Source organism: Mustela nivalis, assembly GCF_964662115.1.
Source record: "Mustela nivalis genome assembly, chromosome: 12".
Lineage (NCBI taxonomy): Eukaryota > Metazoa > Chordata > Mammalia > Carnivora > Mustelidae > Mustela > Mustela nivalis.
This window is the reverse complement of record NC_139031.1, coordinates 60,683,497-60,706,598: the sequence shown is the minus strand read 5'-3', so window position 1 is coordinate 60,706,598 and position 23,102 is coordinate 60,683,497.

Sequence of the window (23,102 nt, the reverse complement as noted above, 5' to 3'; positions counted from 1 at the left end):
TAAAAGGGAACCCCTAATAGGATGTTTCTGTAATTTGAATCTTATCTGAGTGTAAAAAATTAGAACAATATAAACATAAGAACTTTCCATTAGGAATTGCACTCAAAAGTATTTTTCATCTAATAAAAGCTCGTGAAGAGATGCTCCAAGGAAGAAAGCAAATAATTCATTTTTTAAAAAAGATTTTATTTATTTGACAGAGAGAGAGATCATAAGCAGGCAGGCAGAGACAGAGAGACAGGAAAGCAGGCTACCTGCTGAGTAGTAAGCCGATGCAGGGCTCCATCCCAGGACCCTGACATCATGACCTGAGCCGAAGGTAGAAGGTAGAGGCTTAACCCTCTGAGCCACCCAGGCACCCCAGAAAGCACATAACTCTTAATCCTTTTTTATTCCCACAAATTATTTCATTATTTACTTAATTATATAATGTCTTTCTCAGTCTTTGAAGTATTAATGCTTGAGGAGAAAGTTTAATTAATTTATTTATTTGTTTTTAAACACTTTCCATTAAGCTTTATGTCCAGAACTCAAGACCCTAAGGTTAAGAGTCCCATGCTCCACCAACTGAGCCAGTCAAGGGCCAGAGGATAGAGGTTTTATAACACTATTCTTTGTAGTGTCATCTTGCCAAAGTAAAAAGGTTTAATGAAATAAAATGTGGGGGCACCTCGGTGGCTCAATGGGTTAAGCCTCTGCCTTCAGCTCAGGTCATGATCTCAGGTTTTGGGATTGAGCCCTGTGTAGGGCTCTCTGCTCAGCAGGAAGCCTGCTACCAGCAGCCCCCACCCCCACCCCATATACCTGCCTCTGCCTTCTTGTGATCTCTGTGTCCAAAAAAAAAAAAAAAAAAAAAAAAATTTGTATTTAGTACTGACACTTAGATCCAAAGTAATGCAAATTGAGTTACTTGAAACAGTCCCTCATTGTGAGTAATTTCTAATGTTGCAACTCAGGCTGACAGAATGTTTCCTTGGTCATTTATCTGTACATAATTCTAAGTGCAAAGTTAACACCCATGGAAGTTAGGCATACCTCATTTTAACTTCAGTGCTCCAAATTAAATACTTTTATGTTAATCAACCTTTAGGTAAATATTTAACAGTAAAATCAGTTCCCATTGTTTTTCTTTGTTCATCAGATGAAGCAAGGCAACATTAATGTGAGTTCATGAGTGCTCATTTACATTTTAGTTTCCTTCCTATTTTCAACTCATGGCCTGCTTTGTCTCCGGTTATCTTGCGTTGTCCTGCAAAAATCAATGGGGACATTTTCCACAATTCAATTTGCTTTGGGACATCAGCCAGTGCTTTTGTGAGAAAAGTGACCTGAAGACAGTTTTATTGGCCTTGTTTTATTTTTTGAAGCAGAAAAATAGCAAGTTTCCATCTTTCTTTACTTTTTCTTTTCACAGGTGAGAATGCTAAATGACAGCTGTGTGGACCAGTTCAGCTTTTCACATCAAGAGAGATGACTAATGGGGCATGTGGTAAAAGTGTTGCTACCATTGGAGCATCACAACAGTTTCCCTCCTTCAAAAACACATCAAAACAAGCATGAAACTTGAAAACTAGGAACCAAAGGAAGCTTTGTCATTTTGTTCAACAGGTATGTTAACCACAAATTCTTAAATATTTTTTAACAACTGGGCTAAGAAAGAAAAGTATCTATCAGAGTCCAAAAGGCAAGAGTCAGAGTTTATGAACAACTGTGGCCACAATCTAAAGTACTTACATATTTGAGGTTTTGAAAGATCTGCTGGTCCTTCATTTCATATCATGATAATCACTATTATGATTATTCTCAGAAGTTTTTTATTATCTATGATGACTAGTAATAATAAAAAGCAAAAATTCCTTTTTTTTAAACATAGAAGTAACATTTTATTTAATATTTATTTATTTATTATTATTTTTTTAAGTAGGCTCCACACTCAACATGGGGCTTGAACTCACAACCTTGAGATTAAGAGTCAGTGTGGTCCACCTCCTGAGCTAGCTGAGTGCCGCCCAAAAGTAATTATTCTTGGTATCTACCTTCACCAGTTTGATTTTAATGTACTCCTCAATACATACTTTCATTTAATTCTTGCATCAAACCTATGCAGTAGATATTCCCATTTTAATGATGAATGGGCTGAGTCTTTCAGGAGTTCAGAAACTTGACCAATGATCACATAGCTAGTAAATGGCCAATCTGATATTTGAACTGTGGTCGATCTGATTTCAGAGTCTTAGCTTAGCAAGTACATATTCTTATACATCTATATTCTATATAATATCTATATTATTTTAAAGAAGAGTTGTCTGAAACTTGAAATCTGTAAGATAGGGTTAAAGTATTTTTGGTTTGATAATTATTTTTAGCTCAATTTGTTTAATTTCATTGTATTGACTAAATGTCAATATTTGAGAACCAAGTGAATTACATAAAGGGGATACATGAGTTGAATGTGTAAGTGGAAAATTCTATTTGTTCTTCCTAAAGACCTGGGCAAATATTTTAAAGATAAATAATCTAATAATCTCTATGACAAAGGCAGGGTTATCATTTAATTTGTAGAGTGAAGTGCCCATTCTTATACATGAAGTCCTATGTTAACATTCAAAGTGTGCCTCAGTGATGCATATAAGGCTTTTTTGTCCACTGCCCAGAGATATGAAGTGGAATGCTTAGAAGAGCACAGAACATTTTGTGTCTGTCTCCAAAATCTCAGTTGTCATTCTCAGAGATGCCAAATTTCCCTCTAGAAAGTATATACACTTTTTTTTTCCAGTAAGCTATAGGACAATTCCAAAAGCAATCACCCTAAACAAACAGACAAATAAATACTAGATTTTTACTATTTGTTTTAGAGTTATGATCAAATGTCTATAGTTTTAGGGATGTCTGGGTGACTCAGTCAGTTGAGCATCTAGCTGTTGATTTCAGCTCAGGTCATGAGCTCACCGAGCCCCTTGTAGGGCTCTACACAGGGCACAGAGCCTGCTTAAGATTCTCCTCCCTCTCCTTTTGCCCCTCTCCTGCATGCTCGCTCTCTCTCTCTAAAAACCAAAACAAATATCTGTAGTTTTAGAGAAGTAACCTAAAAAGACAGAGATTCACAGAGATTTCTGTTTCAGTTATACGGAAGCTCTATGACATACATTTAGAAGGATACACAGATGTTTTTAGGCTGCATGGTAATTAGACATAAATGTAAAATAGTTCACATGAATAATTTTAGTAGTTCTTTAATTAAAAAAAAATCAAGATATCTCAGCCTATGGTGTTAATTTTCCAGGATGTATTTTTTAAGTTATCAGTGTTGATGGTTTCTTTGCCTATCACAGTACTAGTTAACAATCTCTTACCACCTAGAACACTTAGACATTTTAGATTCCAAGAGTAAGAATTTCTTTTCCCTAAGACTTTCCTTTGACATTATCTGTGATCTGCCACTAAACATTCCAAACCTACCACCTGTTTGCTTTCCTAACTCCCAGGTTTCAAAATTTCTTAAGTGATTTAGGCATAGTCTTTGCATTGGCATCAGCACCACCTGAGGTATTTTATAAAAATATACATATTTGGGTCTCTCTCTTGAACTACAGAATAGAATCTCTGGGCATGATAGAGGTACTTAAACTAGCTTTCATATGAAAGCTCATGAAGACGGGAGTTCCCAAATCAGCTGTGTTGCATTGGACGTCATGAAATTGTAGAGAAATTATACCAGCTCTTGAGATTTTCGTGTGACCAAGATATTGTGGGAAGAGAGAGAATATGCAGACCAATGAAAAAAATGGATAAACTTCAGCAGACAGCCTTCTCTAAATCTCACCTTTATAAAATCTATAAAATTCATAAAATTATCAATCTCAAATTTATAATTAAGGATGTTTGTGTTATATATGTAATGTACATAAAGCATGGAGTATATATTACCCATCCTAAGTGCTAATTAGTTGTTCTTTTGCGATATTCATTCATTCATTCATTCATTCAACTAATTTTTTTTTCTAAGTAATCTCTCTGCCCAGTGTAGGTCTTGAACTCATGACCCTGAGATCAGGAGTCGCATAGTCTACCAACTCAGCTGGGCAGGTACCCCATTCAACTAATTTTTAAGTTCCTGTAATAGTCAACCCCTATGCTTACCATAAAGACTACAAAGATGAGCTAAAGTGGATGTGGCTTCCCCTCACAGGGCATAGAGAGCATTGGTAAAGAAAGATAATCCTCAAGGAAATACAAAAATGAATTTAAAATAACAACCGAGACAAATGGTAGAAAGGAGAGAGAATTGGTGTTAAGGGAATATACATAAGAGGGAATTTAACTTAAGCAGAGAAAAGAAACAGTGTTTTCCCCAGAAAAATCCAAAGGAAAATTAGAATTAGAATATTTTAGGCAAAAAGATCAGTCTGTGGTTATTATAAATGCCTATGCTCAGTGATTTTGCCTCATAAATCTTTAGACTTACACCCTATATAGATGAGAAAACTGAGGCTTAGGAAAGTTAATGTGGGCAATCACATGTGTTTAAGCAGATAATGGGTTTATAATTAGAAATCTATTTGGTTCTGTTGGGAGCTTATGATCTTTCTTTTTCATGTAGACATGATGTATTTCAAAGGGCAGATGACACTAACATCTTAAACTTTGATTACAGGAGGTATTAGAAATGCAGCATTAAATCTATACAGTTGAGAGTAAGGAGCAAAACAAACAAAATATAAATACACTTTTTGAATCACAATTTTTCTCTGGGTTGAAAACAATTGGTATGAATCCCATTGTGGTAGAAATGGCCAAGTGGAAACATCTGAAATTTCTATTCTTTTCCAAAAGAGGAAATCAAAATCAACCCTGTATCTCTGGAGAAATTGTAGATATTAGTGTCACTACTCCCTACTAAAGGCTTGAAATATGAAGATTGATGATTCTTATCACATCCCCAGTTAGATTAATGTAGAAGACAGATGTATCTTGGAAAATGCTGGTAGATTATTATAAGCTTAATCAAGTAGTGAATTCAATTATGGTTACTTTTCTTGATGAGGTCTCCTAAGTCAAGAAAATCATTACAGCCCATTGAATCTGTTATGTAGCTAATAATCTGGTGAGTATTTTCTATCTTTATCCAATAAATAAAAAATAACAGAACCCGTTTGTTGTTACCTGACAGGGAAAATAGTATACTCTTACTGTTTTGCCCCAGGGTCCAATCAATTGTCCAGCTTTATGCTACAGTTTTGTGTAAAGGAAATGTGGCTGTATCACTGTCCCACTGAACGTCATGTTGGTTTACTACATTTGTCACATCTTGGTGATATGAGGAGAAAGGGAAGAAATTCTAGAAGCTTTGGTAAGACATCTGACCTGAAGAGGAGGATAAAAATCTTGACAATATAGCATCTTGTCACCTCTTTGAAGAATACTAGGATTTTTTTCTTCCAAGTAAAAAACAAATAGTTACTCAGTGAGCCCATTATCACTAAGAAAGGGGTAAAAATCTTTGAATTTGTGTGTGTGTGTGTGTGTGTGTGTGTGTATGCTTTAGAGGTAATGCTTTTTACATCTACATATGTTATGTGAACATGAAGGTTTTCAGAATGAGAAAAGGGCTCTCAAACTGGTCCAGTAGTCAAGCCACTCTACTTTAATGAAGTAGCAGATACTGTGATGAAAAAAATTGTCTGTGGCAGATTGGGAAGTTGAGTGAAAACAAGTCAAGCTCCAAGACAAGAAACCATAAGAGAAGAAGCAAAATAGTTCCCTTTGTGCAAGTAACCAAAGTCACATTAAGAAGTAGCTCTTAGGGGCACCTGGGTGGCTCAGAGCATTAAGCCTCTGCCTTTGGTTCAGGTCATGGTCTCAGGGGCCTGGGATCGAGCCCCACATTGGGCTCTCTGCTCATGGGGGAGCCTGCTTCCCCCTCTCTCTCTGACTGCCTGCTGTGATCTCTCTCCCTCTCTGTCAAATAAATAAATAAAATCTTGAAAACAAAACAAAACAAAACAAAACAAAAGAAGTAGCTCTTATTTGCAACTAGCTCAGTAGACTCCATAGAATCAAGGGATGAAGTGACCTGAGTTGTGCCTCGTAGATGGGTGCTGTCATATATGCCTAGCCATTAAGTTGTGGATGCCCAGCAGCACCCCGTCATCAAACTGAATGGCAAGCCAGCAGATCCTGAAGGCACAAAAAAGTTGCCTGAGTAGGTAGTTTAAACTCCCAACATCCTACTCCTTACTGTTCCGCCTTTGTGAACCTACATTCATGGCCACCTGGGGATGATGATGATATTGAGCAGAAGATTCAAATCTTAATTACAGATGATGCTGCATGATGTATAGTGTTCCTAGAGGACAGTGGAAAAGAAAATTCTCTAGGTGGACTTAATTCCAAACATATCACATTGTCCTCTTTGTCTGGCAGAAGAAATTTCGAGATAAAAGAATTGTATGACTCAGGTTGCGTGGGTGGCTCAGTGGGTTAAGCCTCCGCCTTTTGCTCAGGTTATGATTTCAGGGTCCTGGGATGGAGCCCCGCATCGGGCTCTCTGCTCAGCAGGGAGCCTGCTTTCCTCTGCCCCTCTGCCTGTCTCTCTGCCTACTTGTGAACTCTCTTTCTGTCAAATAATAAATAAATAAAATCTTAAAAAAAAGAATTATATGACTCGTGTAATGACAAAGGTTGGCTAAATGATCAGGGTGTGAGAAACAGAAAAATTCAAAGTTTGGTAACACAAAGGTCTAAGGGAAGATAAATTTGGGGGGGTGGAATTTTCCAATATGATCCCAGATGAGAGAATATTTGGGTCTTATGTGAATTCTCATGAAAAGTACTCTATTGAAAAGGACAAGATGACCATCCTATGAATGTCAATCAATCTCATTCCCTTGCTACTCCAGTGCTTCTGTATTGAATTAGTTAATTCAACCAATATTTACCAAATCCCTATATAGTCTGAGCAGTGTTTGAAGAAGTAGGATATAATGGTAATGAAACAAACAAACAAAAATGTCCTTGCTCTTATGGAACTTATAAACTTCTAGGGGGAAGAGAGATATGAAATAAAAATATACATACTATTTTCAGGGGATGATAAATGCTAAGAAGGAAAAAAGTGTCAGGAAGTATAGAGTAATGAAGTGATATTTTATATACCCTTTAGAGAATTTTATACGAGTAAGGGGTAAATGTATGATAGAGAGTTTCAAACAGATAGCAGGAATATGCTTGGTTTATTCTGGAAACAGCAAGGAGGAAAGTAGAGGAGGCAGATGCCTAATCATGTAGAGTCTTATAAAGCACAATAAAGACTTTGAATTTTAATTCTGAGATGGGAAGGCACTAGAGAATTTCAATTAGAAGAGTGACATGATAAAACTTATGTTTTAAAAGGATCATTTGGAATGCTGTGCAGAGAATAGATTGTAGAAAGTGATGGGGAGAGAAGGAGCCATGTTGGGAAACTAGTGGTTCAGGAAAAGAAATAATGGATTAAACTAGAGAGGTTGTGGGCAAGGTATTAAGAAGTGGTTGGATTCTGAATATACTTTTGGAGTAGAGCTGACAGAATTTGCTAATAGATTGGATATTGGTATAAGAACAAAAGAGGTGTCAGGGATGCTTCCAAAGTTTTTGGTCTGAACTACGGAGAGATAAAGTTTGCATTACTAACTTAAGGAAGATTTTATGAGGAATTTGATGAGGGATAGGAAGGAATACCTTTTGTGGGTATTATTTTTGAGATTCCTATTAAATGAATATATGGAGATATTGAGTAAGTAGTTATATGGTATGGAATTTAGAGAGAAGTTCTGAACTGATGATATAAATATGGGAATTCCTAGCTTATAAAGGAAAGTTAAAGCCGAGAGATCAAGTTAAAGCTATGATATCACCTTTAAAGAGAGTGCAGACAGGGAAGTTATGTCTCAGGGTAGAGCCGTGGGGATGGGAGATGAGAAGTATCTAACAAAGAGAAGTGAGGTAGAAAGAAAATGGAGAAAGTGAGATTCCAGAGGCCAAAATACGCAAAGTTTCAAGAAGAAGAATTGAAGAGTGTTGTAAAGAATGCTAATTAACTACATTCGGCCAAATGGAGGCTTTTAGTTCTTTTATAAACATATATTTTATCCCCAGGGGTACAGGTCTGTGAATCACCAGGTTTACACACTTCACAGCACTTACCAAAGCACATACCCTCCCCAGTGTCCATAATCCCACCCCCTTCTCCCAACCCCCCTCCCCCCAGCAACCCTCAGTTTGTTTTGTGAGATTAAGAGTTACTTATGGTTTGTCTCCCTCCCAATTCCATCTTGTTTCATTGATTCTTCTTCTACCCACTTTTAGTTCTTTTAAAAAGAGCTAATTAACAGTGTGCCTGGGTGGCTCAGTTGGTTGGGTGTCCAACTCTTGATTTCAAGCCCTGTGTGGGACTGTGCATCTGGCTCCATGCTCAGTAGGGAGTCTGCTTGAGATTCTCTCCTCCTCCCTCTGCCTCCACTCCTGCACTAAAATAAATAATAAATAAATAAACAAATAGGTTTTTAAATAAGCTATTTAAATCCAGTGGTGAGTATGAGTGTCAGATTGAGTCAGGTTCAAGAGTGAACTGGAGATGAGAAGGTGAAATTAACTAACATTGAAAGCTCCCTTGAAGAGAATAAATAAGCTAATGAAGAAATTGATTGTGATGTCAGGAATGAGGACTAATCATGAGCCCAATGACATGTATTTTTCTTTTGGAATGTATACTAACATTTTTTTAAAACTTTCTAATAAAAAGACTTTCTAGTTTAGATGTTATGAGTAACAATGATAAGTTAGAAACAATGGAGAACTTGAATTCATTCATTCCCTCCAGAAATATTTATTAGGCATTAATTACATTGATGGCATGCTGCTGGATATTGGCCTAATCTCTGCCCTCAAGAAACTTATAAGGTACAATGGATAGAATGAAATAGCCTAGGTAGGCCAGGGACATTTTTTTAACCATATGTGACTGAAGGATCTGTAAGTTAACTATAAATTATTGTGTCTATTTATTTCATACTTAGATTAACAGATCAATGAAGTCATCACATATAGTGTAGTGGTTTAGGATGGCAGAGAATAAGAGCGCAGATTTTAGCCAGAATGTCCAACTTAAAATCTTAGGCCTACTACTTAATAGCTGCATGGCCTTGGACATGTTATTTAACTCTTGGTTCCTCAGTTCTCTGCCAAATGGTGAAAGTAGTAGTATATACCTTAAAAGGCTGCTCCAAGGAGTAAATGACTAGTACCTATTAAATGTTAAAGTGGTGCCTGGCACATAGTAAATGGCAGTACATTTTGCTATCATTGTAGTTTAAACTTACTATATTAGCTATTGGGTAGTACACTTACCTTAAACTAATTCTTTGTTGTCATTTTAAGAACTTCAAAGACTTTTTTAGATTCTCTCATAGGTAAATATCTGGACAGAACAGAACCATACTAAAACATATAGTCAAACTCTCTTTGAACTAAATAAACCCACAAAACAGCCCCCATGACAAATGCTGCCTTATCTATGTATAGCCTACACATAAAGACGAGTTTCCAAAATAACATGATTACTTAAATTTAAAAGTCCCATAGCAGGATGCAGACTCTTTTCTCTGCCTCTACCATTGATGGCTGTGTGAATTTCATCTCTCTAGGTCTTCATTACATATCTGTAAAATTATAGGTTATTACAAGATAATCTCCAAAGTCTCTTGAGGCTCTAATATTTTGTAAGGTGTTATAATTAGGGCTGTTAATAATATTATGGATTTTCTTCTGGAGTCAGTAACTTGCTTGCCAATAAAATGTGAGTGGAAGTGATAAGTATGTTTTCTGGACAGAAGTTTTTATACACCAATGCACAAATTGCCACAACCTTACCCCTGTTTTGGAGATGGTGGAAGCAAGTGTTGACACAGTATTCTTTGAGTGCCAGCTGGTCCCTCCTGGCTGCACAATGTGGGCCAGAAAAAAATTTTGCTGTTTCAAGCCACTGATATTTCAGGGCTATTTGTTTCATAGTATTAACTAACATGTCCTGACTAATACGTGGTATAACCCTGTGCAGAGGCACTAAATATAACATGATAGGCATAATACGTACTGTATAATAAATCCTTAAAATTATCTTTTTATGATTATCAGTATGATTTGTTATCTGACTCAAAAAATTGATAATGAATATAAAGTGGCTCGAATTTTCTTGTACGATGAATTATTGAGTAACATTTTCAGCCCAATTTTTGGTTGTATCCCTTTCTCTATGCAAGGTTTGTCCGTCTGTTACTATCAGGCCCTCCGTCTATAGAACAAAATGTGTGAGAACTAGAGCATCTTCTCTCTTTGCTAAATATTGTTATGATTAGTGCAGTTCAGTTAAAGAGCTATTGAGCCCATGTTATGTGCCAGGAACTGTATTAAGTGACCTTTAGAATAACCTTCTGATGTTAAGAAAATAATTCTCAGAAAGCCTGGTGTGAGGTACATTGTTTTGGACTGAGAAAAGTCATATGTGAAATGGTTGGTACTTCCCTTTACCATGGCATTCTTAGTCATTGAAGGTGGCTATACTCTGGAAGCCTGGAGTCCTGGACTGGGGAGAGAACATGGCATCTGGGGTTAACTGTGGAAGCTCAGCTCTTAATGAGGAGTTTAGGGGTGAGAATCTGACTGAGATTAGGGAGGAAGTGAACAAAGTAAACTTTGGGAATATCCAAGTTGTAGGCCTTGTTGAAGGAGACAAGAAAAACACAGAGTATATGTTTTATAAACCTGTTACTTTTATACTTCAGTTATAGATTTTAAGATAAGGAGCTTAGAGGATATCAGAAAAATGTGATAACACAATGCTTTTACTTTTCCCTGCAATTTTTTTCTTTTTGCATTTGGAAGTCATCATAGCCCATTTATAGAACCTGCTAAGTACTACAAAAGAAAAAAAAAGTTTAAATTGAAGTTGATTACACTGACCTAGGGATCTCTTAATATCTAATTCTTGCATAAAAATGTAAGTAGCAGGATGACTCCTGCTGGTTTATAATATGCTTATTTTTTTTTTTTCAAAAAAAAACCCCACTTATCAGACAGAGAGCCTTGATATGGATATTTGAACATTATGAAAATGAATTCATAAGCCAAGTCTGTCTGTCAGATATTTTTAATTTAAATGTTCTGATGGGTGATGAGACTCAGCATGAGGGCATCCAAAATTGTCTTATGAAATTAAAACAAGTCAGGGAAAGAGGCTAGAGAAATTTTGACATTTAGCTCATAATCCATGTGCCTATTTGGAATATAAAATTTCACGTCAAGAAAGGTTTTGATTTTCCAAATGTGGACTTCGCTACTTAAAAATCAAGTGCATTCCATTGGCATTTTTTATAATGACAGAAGGTAAGCATTTTACGACAGATTGCTTGTGGAATGCTGGAGAGGTCAAGTCGGTAATAATATGAATGCTTTTACCTGAGCTTCTATGGTGAACAATACCACACATTTCTCTTTCCAAATCAACAACGGTAGCTTGAGGCCATCCTGCTGTTCAACTGTCCTGCCCTCGTGGCAGTGGCAGTCATAATACTATCCACTAGACATGCAAGAGAAGTAAATCGTTTGTTGGAGAAGACAAGGACGAAGATGATGTAGGCTCTTAGAAAATTAGGCAGTGCTGATACGCAGCACTGATTCAGAAATCAGATTTGGAGATAGGTTCCTATTGATGCTTTCACTTTGTTGATCTTTTTCCAACATTTCAAATTTAGCTTTATTCTTAACCAGTGCCCAGTTTCTCAAGAAGTCTTTCTTCCTTGTTTAGAGTCTTTCCTCAACATTTCCTATAACCTCTTCCCCTTTACATTTTTTGTTTTTCCTCTCAAAATATGCTAAAGTATTATTCAATTAGTTTTTTTGTGTGTGTGTGTAATTGTCACTGTGACAGAGCTAGACATTAAATAAAAGTTAAATGATTAAGTATAATCTAGTTGGAGGTGCTACATTCACATGTGTGAAACATTTAAATAACAATGGAGTTGCAATAACTGATGAGGTTTTACTGTATTAATAAGCTTACAAGCTGGACTTTCAGTTTCATATATACTGATAGAAGATACAAGACTCTGAGGTGGGAGGACAAGGACTTCAATACATACAGAAGAGCCCACTATATGAGCATTAGCATATTTGAGTCACTCCTCTTACTTCTAAGTTCCAAAGAAGTGATACCCATGGGCTTGATGAATACTTGTACTCTCACTGGGTTTTGTTACAGGAGAATGACCCTATGCTTGGGAAACCTGAATTTTTTTTATAATAGGAAGTAATCATGCCTGTCCTTTGCTCCAGAGGGAAACATTATCTTTGTCTTCTAAGGCTGTTTGCTGTATAATAATCCTTGAAAAGATAGTCTAGAATAAAGATCAGCCAGTGTCTCTGCTTATAAGATATGCAGAAATGCAAAAGGTGTATGGAGAGTTGACTCTGCATCGGCTGCTTATCTCAAGTTAGTCACACAAGCAATCCTGGCTAGAGAAATACAGGTAAGGGGGCATTCACTTTGATCTTTATAATAAACTCAAATAAGTTTGGTTGGCTCAGAAGAGTTTTACAGAAAAAGTTAGCCTTAAAGAGATCTTTGAAAGATGGGTAGTTTTTGGAGGGATAAGGAAAAGAGCAATGGTATTTCTCTTGAAGAATGCAGTACAAGTTGGAAAGTGCTCAAAGTTGATAGGTTATGGGGAAACATTGATTCAGCCTTATTGCACGTTAACCATCTGCATCCATTCTGATTGGTCCATGTCCATGCTATACTTACTGTTTAGAAGTTTGTTTTGGTTTTTTTTTTTTTTTAGAAGTTTTTTTAAGTAAGCTCCACCCCCAGTGTGGAGCTCACTGTGGGGCTTGAACTTGTGACCCTGAGATCAAGACCTGAGCTAAGATCAAGAGTAGGATGCTTAACCAACTGAGCCACCCAGGTTCCCCTGACGATTTAGAATTTTAAATAGTAGCAAGTGTAGTATTTGTTTGGTTTGGGAGTAGTTTGTCTCTCTGCTACAGTTGGTTATCCCGCAATAAGGATTGCCAGATAAAGTCCTCTATTTTTATTTGCTAAATCTGGCAACCCTATCTCCGGTACAGTAAGGCTAGGTCTCTATAGTGCAGGAGCTCAAATCCAAATTGGCATTTATTCTTATATATAAAGGAGAACTATTAAAGATATTTAAGCAAAGGTTTGTAAAGAAAGAGTTGTGTTTTAGGAGAACAAAAATGATAGTGATATAGTGAGATAGATGATAAGTCATATTTTCCTGATTACACAGATAATTCCTGCGTATTTAGTTGGAGCAATGGTGGATAAAATGTATTCTAAGTGCAGGAGATAAGATTAAGATTGGGTTTTATGAAGATTAAGTTTTAAGATTAAGATTGGGTTTTATGAAGACAGAAAGTAGATTCTGTGGATGCAGAATATACAACATGAGGGGAAACTATGACCAAAAGCATGGATATGACATGTTTGCACTATGATTGTTCTAGGAGTGTGGTATGGAGTGGGTCATTAGTGACCCAGCTTAGTGGTAGAGAGGAACAGATGCCTTTTTATTCTCGAGTGAATGGAGGCAGAGGCAGGAAAACCTTTAATAAACCAGTAAGAGATTCTACATCAATGCATTACTTAATTTCTGTTAGGATATTTGCCATAATAATGGAGCAAAACAGAGTTTTCACACACTAAGATGTAGATTTGGATAAACTTGCATTCATGTAAGGGTAGTAGGTTTTGGTGCCAAAGGTATTGATGAAGAGAACCAGGATGAATAAGATCGTGGGTTGGAAAGTAGGTAGTGAATATATTAATAATGTTGGGGGGGTAGGCTTGGGAAGGGGAGTGATGAGAAATGAGAATGTCTACCAGAATGAGGTAATTTACAGAGTAGTAGACCAGAAACACTAAGGAGGAAAACAGGCAGGGATAGTTCTATTCTAAAAAGAAAAAAAAAAAGTTGGCAAGGTTTTACTAGAATAAAATTGTCTTTGCTGGCATTCATTGAAGGCCCTGAAGATGAAATTTAGACCTATTGTTGTTACTGTTTGGAGAAAGCATATGATGCTTGTGATAATTGGAAGAGAAAGCAAAAATAAGGCAATTTTTTCTTCTGAAAGGTAAATCCATTGACACATGAGAGTTGGTTTATTTTCATTTGACGTAGAGTACAGGTGCTCTAAAGTATACTAACAGCTAATATTTGGGGAATTCTAGTATAACTTCTAAAAGTTATGAGCATAAGGAAAAAGGGATACATAAGAATGTTGTCACAGAAGTTTTGGTTGAAGCAATGAGAAGTTGATACTGTATTTCAAAGTGAGGTACAAAAACTTCATGCACAAGTTTCAAAGGAGGTATTCTAACTTTAAAGCAGGACTGAATTTTGACTATTATATAGGAATAAAACATTGAATTACTTTATTAAACTGTATTGTGAGACTTGACCAAAGAACTTTTTATTACCTGGAAGTACCAGAAAACATCAAGGGGCTTGCCTTAATTTTCACCCAGGTACCAGGAATGATCTAATCCATAGAGCGTTCCTTAAAAGATAATAATACACAGAAATAACTTCCCTTTTTAAAATATTTTTCAACTTAGGATTGTCAAATGTAATGATTACATGAAGTTGACACAGCACTCTGGGGGCATCTTGTTGCCTCACTTTGTACAGCTGACTCTTGATCCTCTGGTAATGAGTTCAAGCCCCATGTTTAAGTGGGCATAGGGCCTACTTAAAAAATATATATGGCAGTCTGAAGGGTAGAATCTGTGAAAGAGGATTGTTAAGTTCCTAGAAGTTTGGTTGGGAAAACATGTGATAGGAGTAACATTTGTAAAGTCAACTCTTTCTAAAAAAATATGATTTAAGTAGACAAAAAGGAAAGCAGGGTTTCCCAAGCACCATAATTTTTCTCTAAACTTATCAGTAGGTGAAGCTTAATTTTATAAAGAAAAAGAATTAGTAACATTGGTTATCTTATCTTGCATGACATAGTAGAATTCAGTGTTCAGAATATGCTGAATTGAATTCAAGAATGCCTTAATCAAAATAAAAGCATAAAAATAGCATTGACCAACACTTACCCAAGGCATATAAGGTATAAAATTAAGGCAAAAACATCCTTTTCCTCTATGTCTGATACATAACAAGGACTTCTGCCAAAAACAAGACATGGAGAACTCTTCACCTAGAGGTGTCTGGGTGGTTTGGTGGATTAAAGCCTCTGACTTTGGTTCAGCTCATGATCTCAGGGTCCTGGGACTGAGCCCCAAGTTGGGCTCTCTGCTCAGTGGGGAGCCTGCTTCCCCGTCTCTCTCTGCTTCCCTCTGCTTACTTGTGATCTGTGTCTGTCAAATAAATAAAATCTTAAAAAAAAATTCACCTAATAGACTAGAAAATATATTCCAATTATTTATTTTCTTCTTAAAAATGTTCTGCAGTTCTAACTTTTGTAAAATTCAAATGTATTACTTCTTTTTTTTTTTTAAGATTATTTTTTTATTTATTTGACAGACAGAGATCACAGTAGGCAGAGAGGCAGGCAGAGAGAGAGGGAAAAGCAGGCTCCCTGCTGAGCAGAGAGCCACATGTGGGGCTCAATCCCAGAATCCTGGGATCATGACCTGAGCTGAAGGCAGAGGATTTAACCCACTGAGCCACCCAGGTGCCCCCAAATGTATTACTTCTAAAATAACATTAAAACATCCTAGGTTTCTTCTCTAGCATGAAGAATCAGATGTTTTCTGGCGAATTGGGAATACTGACAGACACTGCGTTAACTGACACAGTGACCAGTCCCAAAGAGGAAGCGACTCTTAGTGTCTGTGCTTTCTATCTGAAGTATCTGGTTTATAGAGGAAGGAAGGGCGGGTAAATTTACCTGGTATGGATCCCCTTTTTCCTGTATACCTTGATGGACTGTGACAGGTAAGACTGTGCTTTAGCCGCAGGGAAAGAAGAAAAGGACCAGCAAAGGGACAGCAAGCTGTGGAAATCAGAAAACTAGGCTAAGTCACAGTGGTATGCCCAAACAGGTTGCAAGCAAGCCACCCGCCAAGTAGCACTGCATGGCAGTAGCAAAATCTTTAGAGGAGAACACCAGCATTGTGCCCAGAACACAGAGACTTTTCAGTTGGAGTCCAAACTAGAGCATCTGTCACTCAGTCACTTATAATTAATCCTGCCTTTAAATTAGCAGCTGTCTTAGGACATTTTGCTGGTGGGTGGGTTGCGGACAGGTACATTTAGAATGTAATGGATTTGGGCTTGTCCATTTTAGGGTGTCTACAGTATCCAAGATTGGGCTCTTCTGAGGGATGTTCATGTTTGTAACAGTGGTAGTGACCCGCTTTTGACATCTCTAGTATTTTCTTGGCAAAGCCTAGAAAGACCAGCTATTTTAGTTCAGAATTTAGCCCATCAAATTCTTTGAATTCCTCTTTCATTTTCTCCTACAGCACAACTGTATTCACTTAATTTGAAGGATGTCTGATTTACAATTGCCTAGCCATTCTATGAAATTCCTGAGTAATGGACACTAATTTTTCCTTGCCCCACATCACCATTTGAGAGATAGCAGAGCATTTCTTAATTCACGTGTCTTCAGTTGCAGAATCTCATGGTCATGGAAAGAGCAGGTCACTTTTTTCAAGTCTCTAGAGTGGAAAGATGATGCTAACCCTCCTCATAGCCTTCTGCTTCTGCCTCCCCTCTTCCCTGATACAAATGTTTTATAATATTGTGTGTTCAGATATAACTTGATTGATTAATATTTTTATATGAATTTCATACTTGGGTATATACATTTTATTTACTCTTTAGGACATTTTTGAAGCTTGAGCATAAGTACTAAGTTGTTTATCTGCTAACAATATTTGGCAGTTTGGTAGATTTTCCAGAAGATAATAATCCTAGAAGCTAGCATGTAATAAGTTTTCATTATATGCTAGCACTTTGTGAAACACAGGTGTGGCAGACAGCCTCCAAGTTGACCCCCAATGATCCCACCTCCTGGAATTCATCTCTTGTATGATCTCTTCCCCTGATTGTGGACTGAGTTAAGTGACTATAGCATGATGAATTTTAAGCCACTAAGTTTTGGGGTAATTTGCTGTGCAGTAATTAATAACTAATACAACTTCAGAAACATCATTTCATCTTTAGAACAGTCCAATAAACTAGGTATTGTCATTAGTATTATGAAGAAAGACTGAGATGTTAAATACCTTGCCCAAAGTAATACAGCCCAGGTGAAATAGGAATTTAACCTCAGATCAGCCTGACTCCAAAGTCACTTCTTAGAACTATTAAACTAGTCTGTTTCAGGTGACAGAAATTTTAAACAGTAATGCATAAATAAAACTTGGGCTTTTCTCATTAATCAGAAAGTCGATGCCATTGAAATCCTGTCTGTCTTTTAGAAATTTAGGTGGACATTGTTCTGAACCTTGGTTCTGGTTGTAGCTGTGAGTGGATTACAGCATTCAAATGGGGTTCCATGTCATTCCTTTAGTTCCCATGCCCTCTGTCTCCTCCCAAGTCTGCCCTCCCTATTTCTGGCAGCCAGTTAAGAAACTTGGCCGTTTTCTTTCCCCACTGCTATCCTGTTATCCTCTTGAGAATCAGCCTCACTTTGCTATTGACCATCTGTAGCTCTCAAGAATTCTGGTGAAATGCTGTCTTGTTGAGTTATAAATATAACAAAACTCATTTTGATGCTGATGTTAGATGAAAATGTTCCCTAGAGGTATTGCTATAATAGTTTTTCTCCTTTTATATATTTTTAAATTCTCCTTCATTTTGAAAATACACTCTTTGCAGCCTGGGATGGATTGCAGGATTTATATGCAAAGTAAAAATGTGCTCTGTATAGGGCTGAGGGTCATTTTCTTACACATGTGCTTGTGGTCTTTTTGTTTGTTTGCTCCAGGACAGGTTCATAGCTTTGTTTTGGAGGACTATGACCTGCTAAAAGTCAAAGTTAATTTCTACCTAAGCTTGGGTATTACTCCATTTTTTAATTTCATTTCATATTATTTGCAAAAATGGACACATTCTTTCTCCTTTTATTCCTGAATAGCTCTAACAACCTTTTAGCTATTTTTTCTGCCAACATGCCCCTTCCTCTCCAAAGTAGCCCCTCTGATACTTCCTGAAGCACATTTCCAAAACCCCACTTACATCATGGTGTAGCCTGATGACGGCCTCCAGCGTGTCTTCACAAAATAATCTGAGAACTCTTTGTGGAGTTAAATATCGATTGTTTAAGTAAGCTAGAATAGAATGTTTAGAGTGAGGACTTGGCTCAATTTGATCTTTCTCTATTAAATTATCAAATAATGTTATGATGACTATACTACTAATCCTGATTTATATTAAATTACATTCAAGTGTAAAAAGAAGTAGGAAAAATGTGATTTCTTTCTTTATTTAAGTTTTGTATTTATTTTACTTATTTATTTTTTTAGAGAGAGAAAGAATGGGGGGAGGGAGAAGAAGAGAGAAAAATCCCAAGCAGGTTCTGAGCTGCATGGCATGGAGCCCAAGGTGGGGCTCAATCTCATGACCCTGAGATCACAACCCTGATATCACTGCCTGAGCTGAAATCAAGAGTTGGATGCTCAACTGACTGTGCCCCCTTGCCACAAAAGTGTTATTCCTAATTGGTAGTAACCTCTGATAAAGTCATTTAAATGTAATATAAATACTTTTAATTAATATATTGTGTTGCTTAAGGTATATTAGTAGTACTAGAAGTAACACAAGTGGGGCACCTAACTGGTTCATTCAGTGGAGCATGTGACTCTTGATCTCAGGGTTGTGAGTTCTGTTGGATATAAAGATTACTTAAAAATAAAATGTCGGGGCGCCTGGGTGGCTCAGTGGGTTAAAGCCTCCACCTTCGGCTCAGGTCATGATCCCAGGGTCCTGGGATCAAGCCCCACATCAGGCTGTCTGCTCAGCAGGGAGCCTGCTTCCCCCTCTCTCTTCTGCCTGCCTCTCTGCCTACTTGTGATCTCTGTCTGTCAAATGAATAAACAAAATCTTAAAAAAAAAATAAAATGTCAAACAAAAAAGGAACACTTGATGGTGGTCATAGTAGGTATTTGATGGAATACCAAGCACCTTACACATATTGTCCCTGTGAAATAGGTACTAATACTGTTCTACAATTTATAGTCTTACCTTAATTTCACAAATTAAGATTTTGTTTTTTGTGGGTTTTTTTTCAGATCCTAAGTAACTATCAGTCCTGCTTTTATGAATCAATAAAAATCTCATGTTTCTTGCTCTTCTCTTATAGGCATGTGCAATACAGTTTAGGGAAATGAAATATCTTCTATCATGAAATATTACACTTCTCTAAATCAAGATTTATTATAGCTGTTTGAAGCCTCCACCTGAGGGAATTTTCTGTCTTACAAGTCAAAGAACTTCTATTTGTTCTGCCTAGTTTAGCTTTTCTCTGGACTTTGCTGAATAAAATAAAAAGATGTGACAAAAGGAGACATTAATATCCACAAATCCATCTCTGCAGAAGTGAAAATCGGTAGCTTTTATGATTCCTTTGGCAAGGGGCTCCTTTTAAAGGAGAGTAGCAATTATAAATAATACTAATAGCTGTGGCACTAGTAATAGTAGTCCATTTATCTTAGAACTTTTTTATGTACTTTTATTTTTCCAAGTGAATCAAGATAGAATAAAGTTCATAGTGTCTCTATTATAGTTGTGATGTAAAGGTGGGTTAGGAAGAGTCAAAATGTAAGTAACTTTTGTCTGTTACAATGTACCATAAAGAATCATCAAGTGTTACTTGTTATAATGCTCCTAAAGTTCTCAAATCTCTATTATTTCCAAATTTGTTTGACTTAGAATGTGACCTTGGAGGTAATTTTAGATGACAAAGAGCAGATAGATAAATAGACCCCCAATCAGTACAAATGATTACTATTGAGTATGTGATCAAATAAAAGCCAGTCCTCCCAAATGCACCCTCCCCAAAACAAGTCCCCATATGCCTCTTATAAAATCATGTGGTTGAAATAATTTAGAGAAAACTCAATAATCTTAGTTAAAAATATGAAGTATATTAAAGGAATAAACAAATTCACCACTCAGTACATTCTTCGTTCTCTCACTTCCTATGTTTGGGTGCATGGTATAAAAGTCATACAGAATAAGAATGTTTTCGGGGGCACCTGGTGGCATAGTCAGTTAAGCATCTGCTTTTGGCTCAGGTCATCCAGGGTCCTGGGACTGAGTCCTGCATTGGGCTCCCTGCTCAGTGGGGAGGCTGCTTGTCCCTCTACCCCTTAACCCCACTCATGCCTTCTCTCTATCTTGCTCTCTCTCAAATAAAACAAATTATTTTTAATAAATGGAGTTTTGGAGATCTGCTGATTGCAGTTTTAAAAAGTGAAGATCAAGGTGAAATGTATCTGTTGTGAGACATTTTATCATGTCAAATCAAAGGGTATCCTCCAATGAATGAAAACAAAAACACCTAGTTTAGGTGTTTTATATCTTCCAAGGATAAATGCCTCTTTGCTTCTGCATGTGTGTGCTCATTTGCCCAATTACTTGTGGTTTTTCTCAAAGAATCACTTCATCCTATGTTATTTCAACTGGTAAGTAATTCTAATAAATAATAAGCAAATTTTCAGTGATTTTGACTGTTCACTCTACTGCATTCAATAAATTTGGTGAAGTTAGAAAATTTAAAAAAAAACAAACCTCACACCCCATAAGCCTTTCCACATAGAGTTGTCAACTCAGAATAGATAGAATTTTGTATCTCACTCTTCCAACTTAGCGTCCTCTTACAACATCCGTATTATCTCTGTTTTTTGTCCATACTTAAGTGCCTCTCCTAAACTTCCAGGCTTGGTATGTTAGCTTCAGTTTGGATTCAGCTCTTCTGATTCCTCACCTAGAGCCATGGTTTTGTCCGTGCTTGCTATATCATATGTATCACATCCCCCTTTCCTCATTTTGATCTCATTCATTAAAAATCTTATCCAATCGATATGTTCTCATCATTTGGTGTAAAATTGTTTAATATTACCCAGTAGCATATAGGATAATATCCAGAATCTTTAACCTGACATTCAACACATTTCACAGCATAAACTAAAGCAAAGATATTCTATGTGATTTCCTTTTCATTTCCTTCACACTCTACTGCAACCAACTTTATCTTTTCGCTGTCTTGGAAAATGCAATTCTCTTTGCTGCCTCTGTACTTTTACTTCTGAGGTCTCTTTGCTTCCATCCCCCAATGCCTATCCCTATCTAAGGCCTGATATTCTCCTCAGATCATTTTGGTTTACAGTAATCATTCCTGCATTTAAAGTCTGAGAGTCTGTTAATTTCAACTTCACTATTATTCTGTGTTCACTTTTAGGTCAGAATCATACATATATCTCTTTATTTCTCTCCTTTGGTCATATTTTAGGACATTTTAGATATTTTCTAAAATTTTTTAAGTTTCCAAATGAAGCTACTTAGATGAATTCAGTTTGTGAATTTTATTACCAGAAGACAGGCTGTGATACCTTTTATACCTTTCTCAGATCCCAGTCCTTGACTAATATGGAGGTATATCAGTTACGCTCTGAAATATGTGAATCATGGCACTCAGAAGTTGTGAAGATTTTTGTTAATGGACCTTTCAATAGAGCTCTTGGTTTCATAGGACCACTATTGTTTCTATGGCCACCACAGAATACAAAACAGCAGGGTTAGTTTGTTTAGGATGAATGTGTATGTGGGACAGATTAGTGTACAACTAATAGAAGTTCAGAAGCTAGAAAGAACCAGATTTTGGAAAAAGTCTGTCACATAGTCTAAGTTAATGAAGTTGTTTTGGTATTTATTTTGAACCTATAAATAGTGGTATCAATTTTTTTTGTGAATCTTTGTTTATAGTTTCAAATGCTCCAGATATTCTGATATCTACTAATAAAAAAAGTCTTTCCAGATGTCCCATAAACTATCAAAATGCCTCAGAAAATTTCAATTTTCCATAACTTAAAAATACATATCCTAAACAACTTCTTGCACATAGTAAATTATTTGACCACTTGTACATATGTGCAGAAAATATAGTCAGTGTTCACACTGGCTCAGAGGGTTCAAATGGACCAGAAAGTGAGTTGATGGAAATAATAGTTTAAAAATAACTATGTTTTAAAATAGATCTAAGTTCAAGGAGACCTGAATACTTAGACCTAAATGATAGAAGAAATGGAGAATTGCTTTTGGTTCAGAAATTGTATTGAATAAGAATGTCTCATTCTAATAAGTTTAAGTCCCCATTAGTTATAGAATTTGACAGTCTGAAACAGTAAGTGATAATGTAACTTAGGGGAGATACTATAATTTTCTGAAATAGAAATTTAGAGGAGTATGATGTGTAGGCTAAAACAAAGAGTTTCTGTTGATCTGTGGGCTGTAGTTTTATTTTGGAATCTTTCCTCTGAGGGGTTAATGGGGTGAGGATGGGAGGGAGGGAGTGTCACCCACAGTACAATGGGAAATAGTTCTTAGAAGCCAAACTGATCTGTGTTCCAGACCTTGCTTTTCCACATAATAGATATATATACTTGGAAAACTACCTAACTTCTTAGTATATACCCTCATTTATAAAGTGAGGATGCTAATATCTTCTTCATAGCATGGTAATGAAATTAAATGAAATAATATATACAAATTACATAGCACTGTGCCAGGCACCTGGGCAGTTTTATTACATTGGCTCCTTTATCTTCCCTTGGTAATAAAAATGATCTAGTTATAAAATTGCATTATGGAAAATAAGGATTTTATTATTTTTAAGTACTAAGTATTTGGATAATTGTTAATAGAATAATGATATAATAAAGGTATGACCATTTGCTTCTCCATGTGCTCATCCACTAGAAATATAATGTGAGCTGTAAATGTAATTTTACATTGTTTAGTAGTTGTATTTAAAAAAGTAAAAATAAATGTGGAAATTTTATTTAATATTTGCAAAATACCATTTTA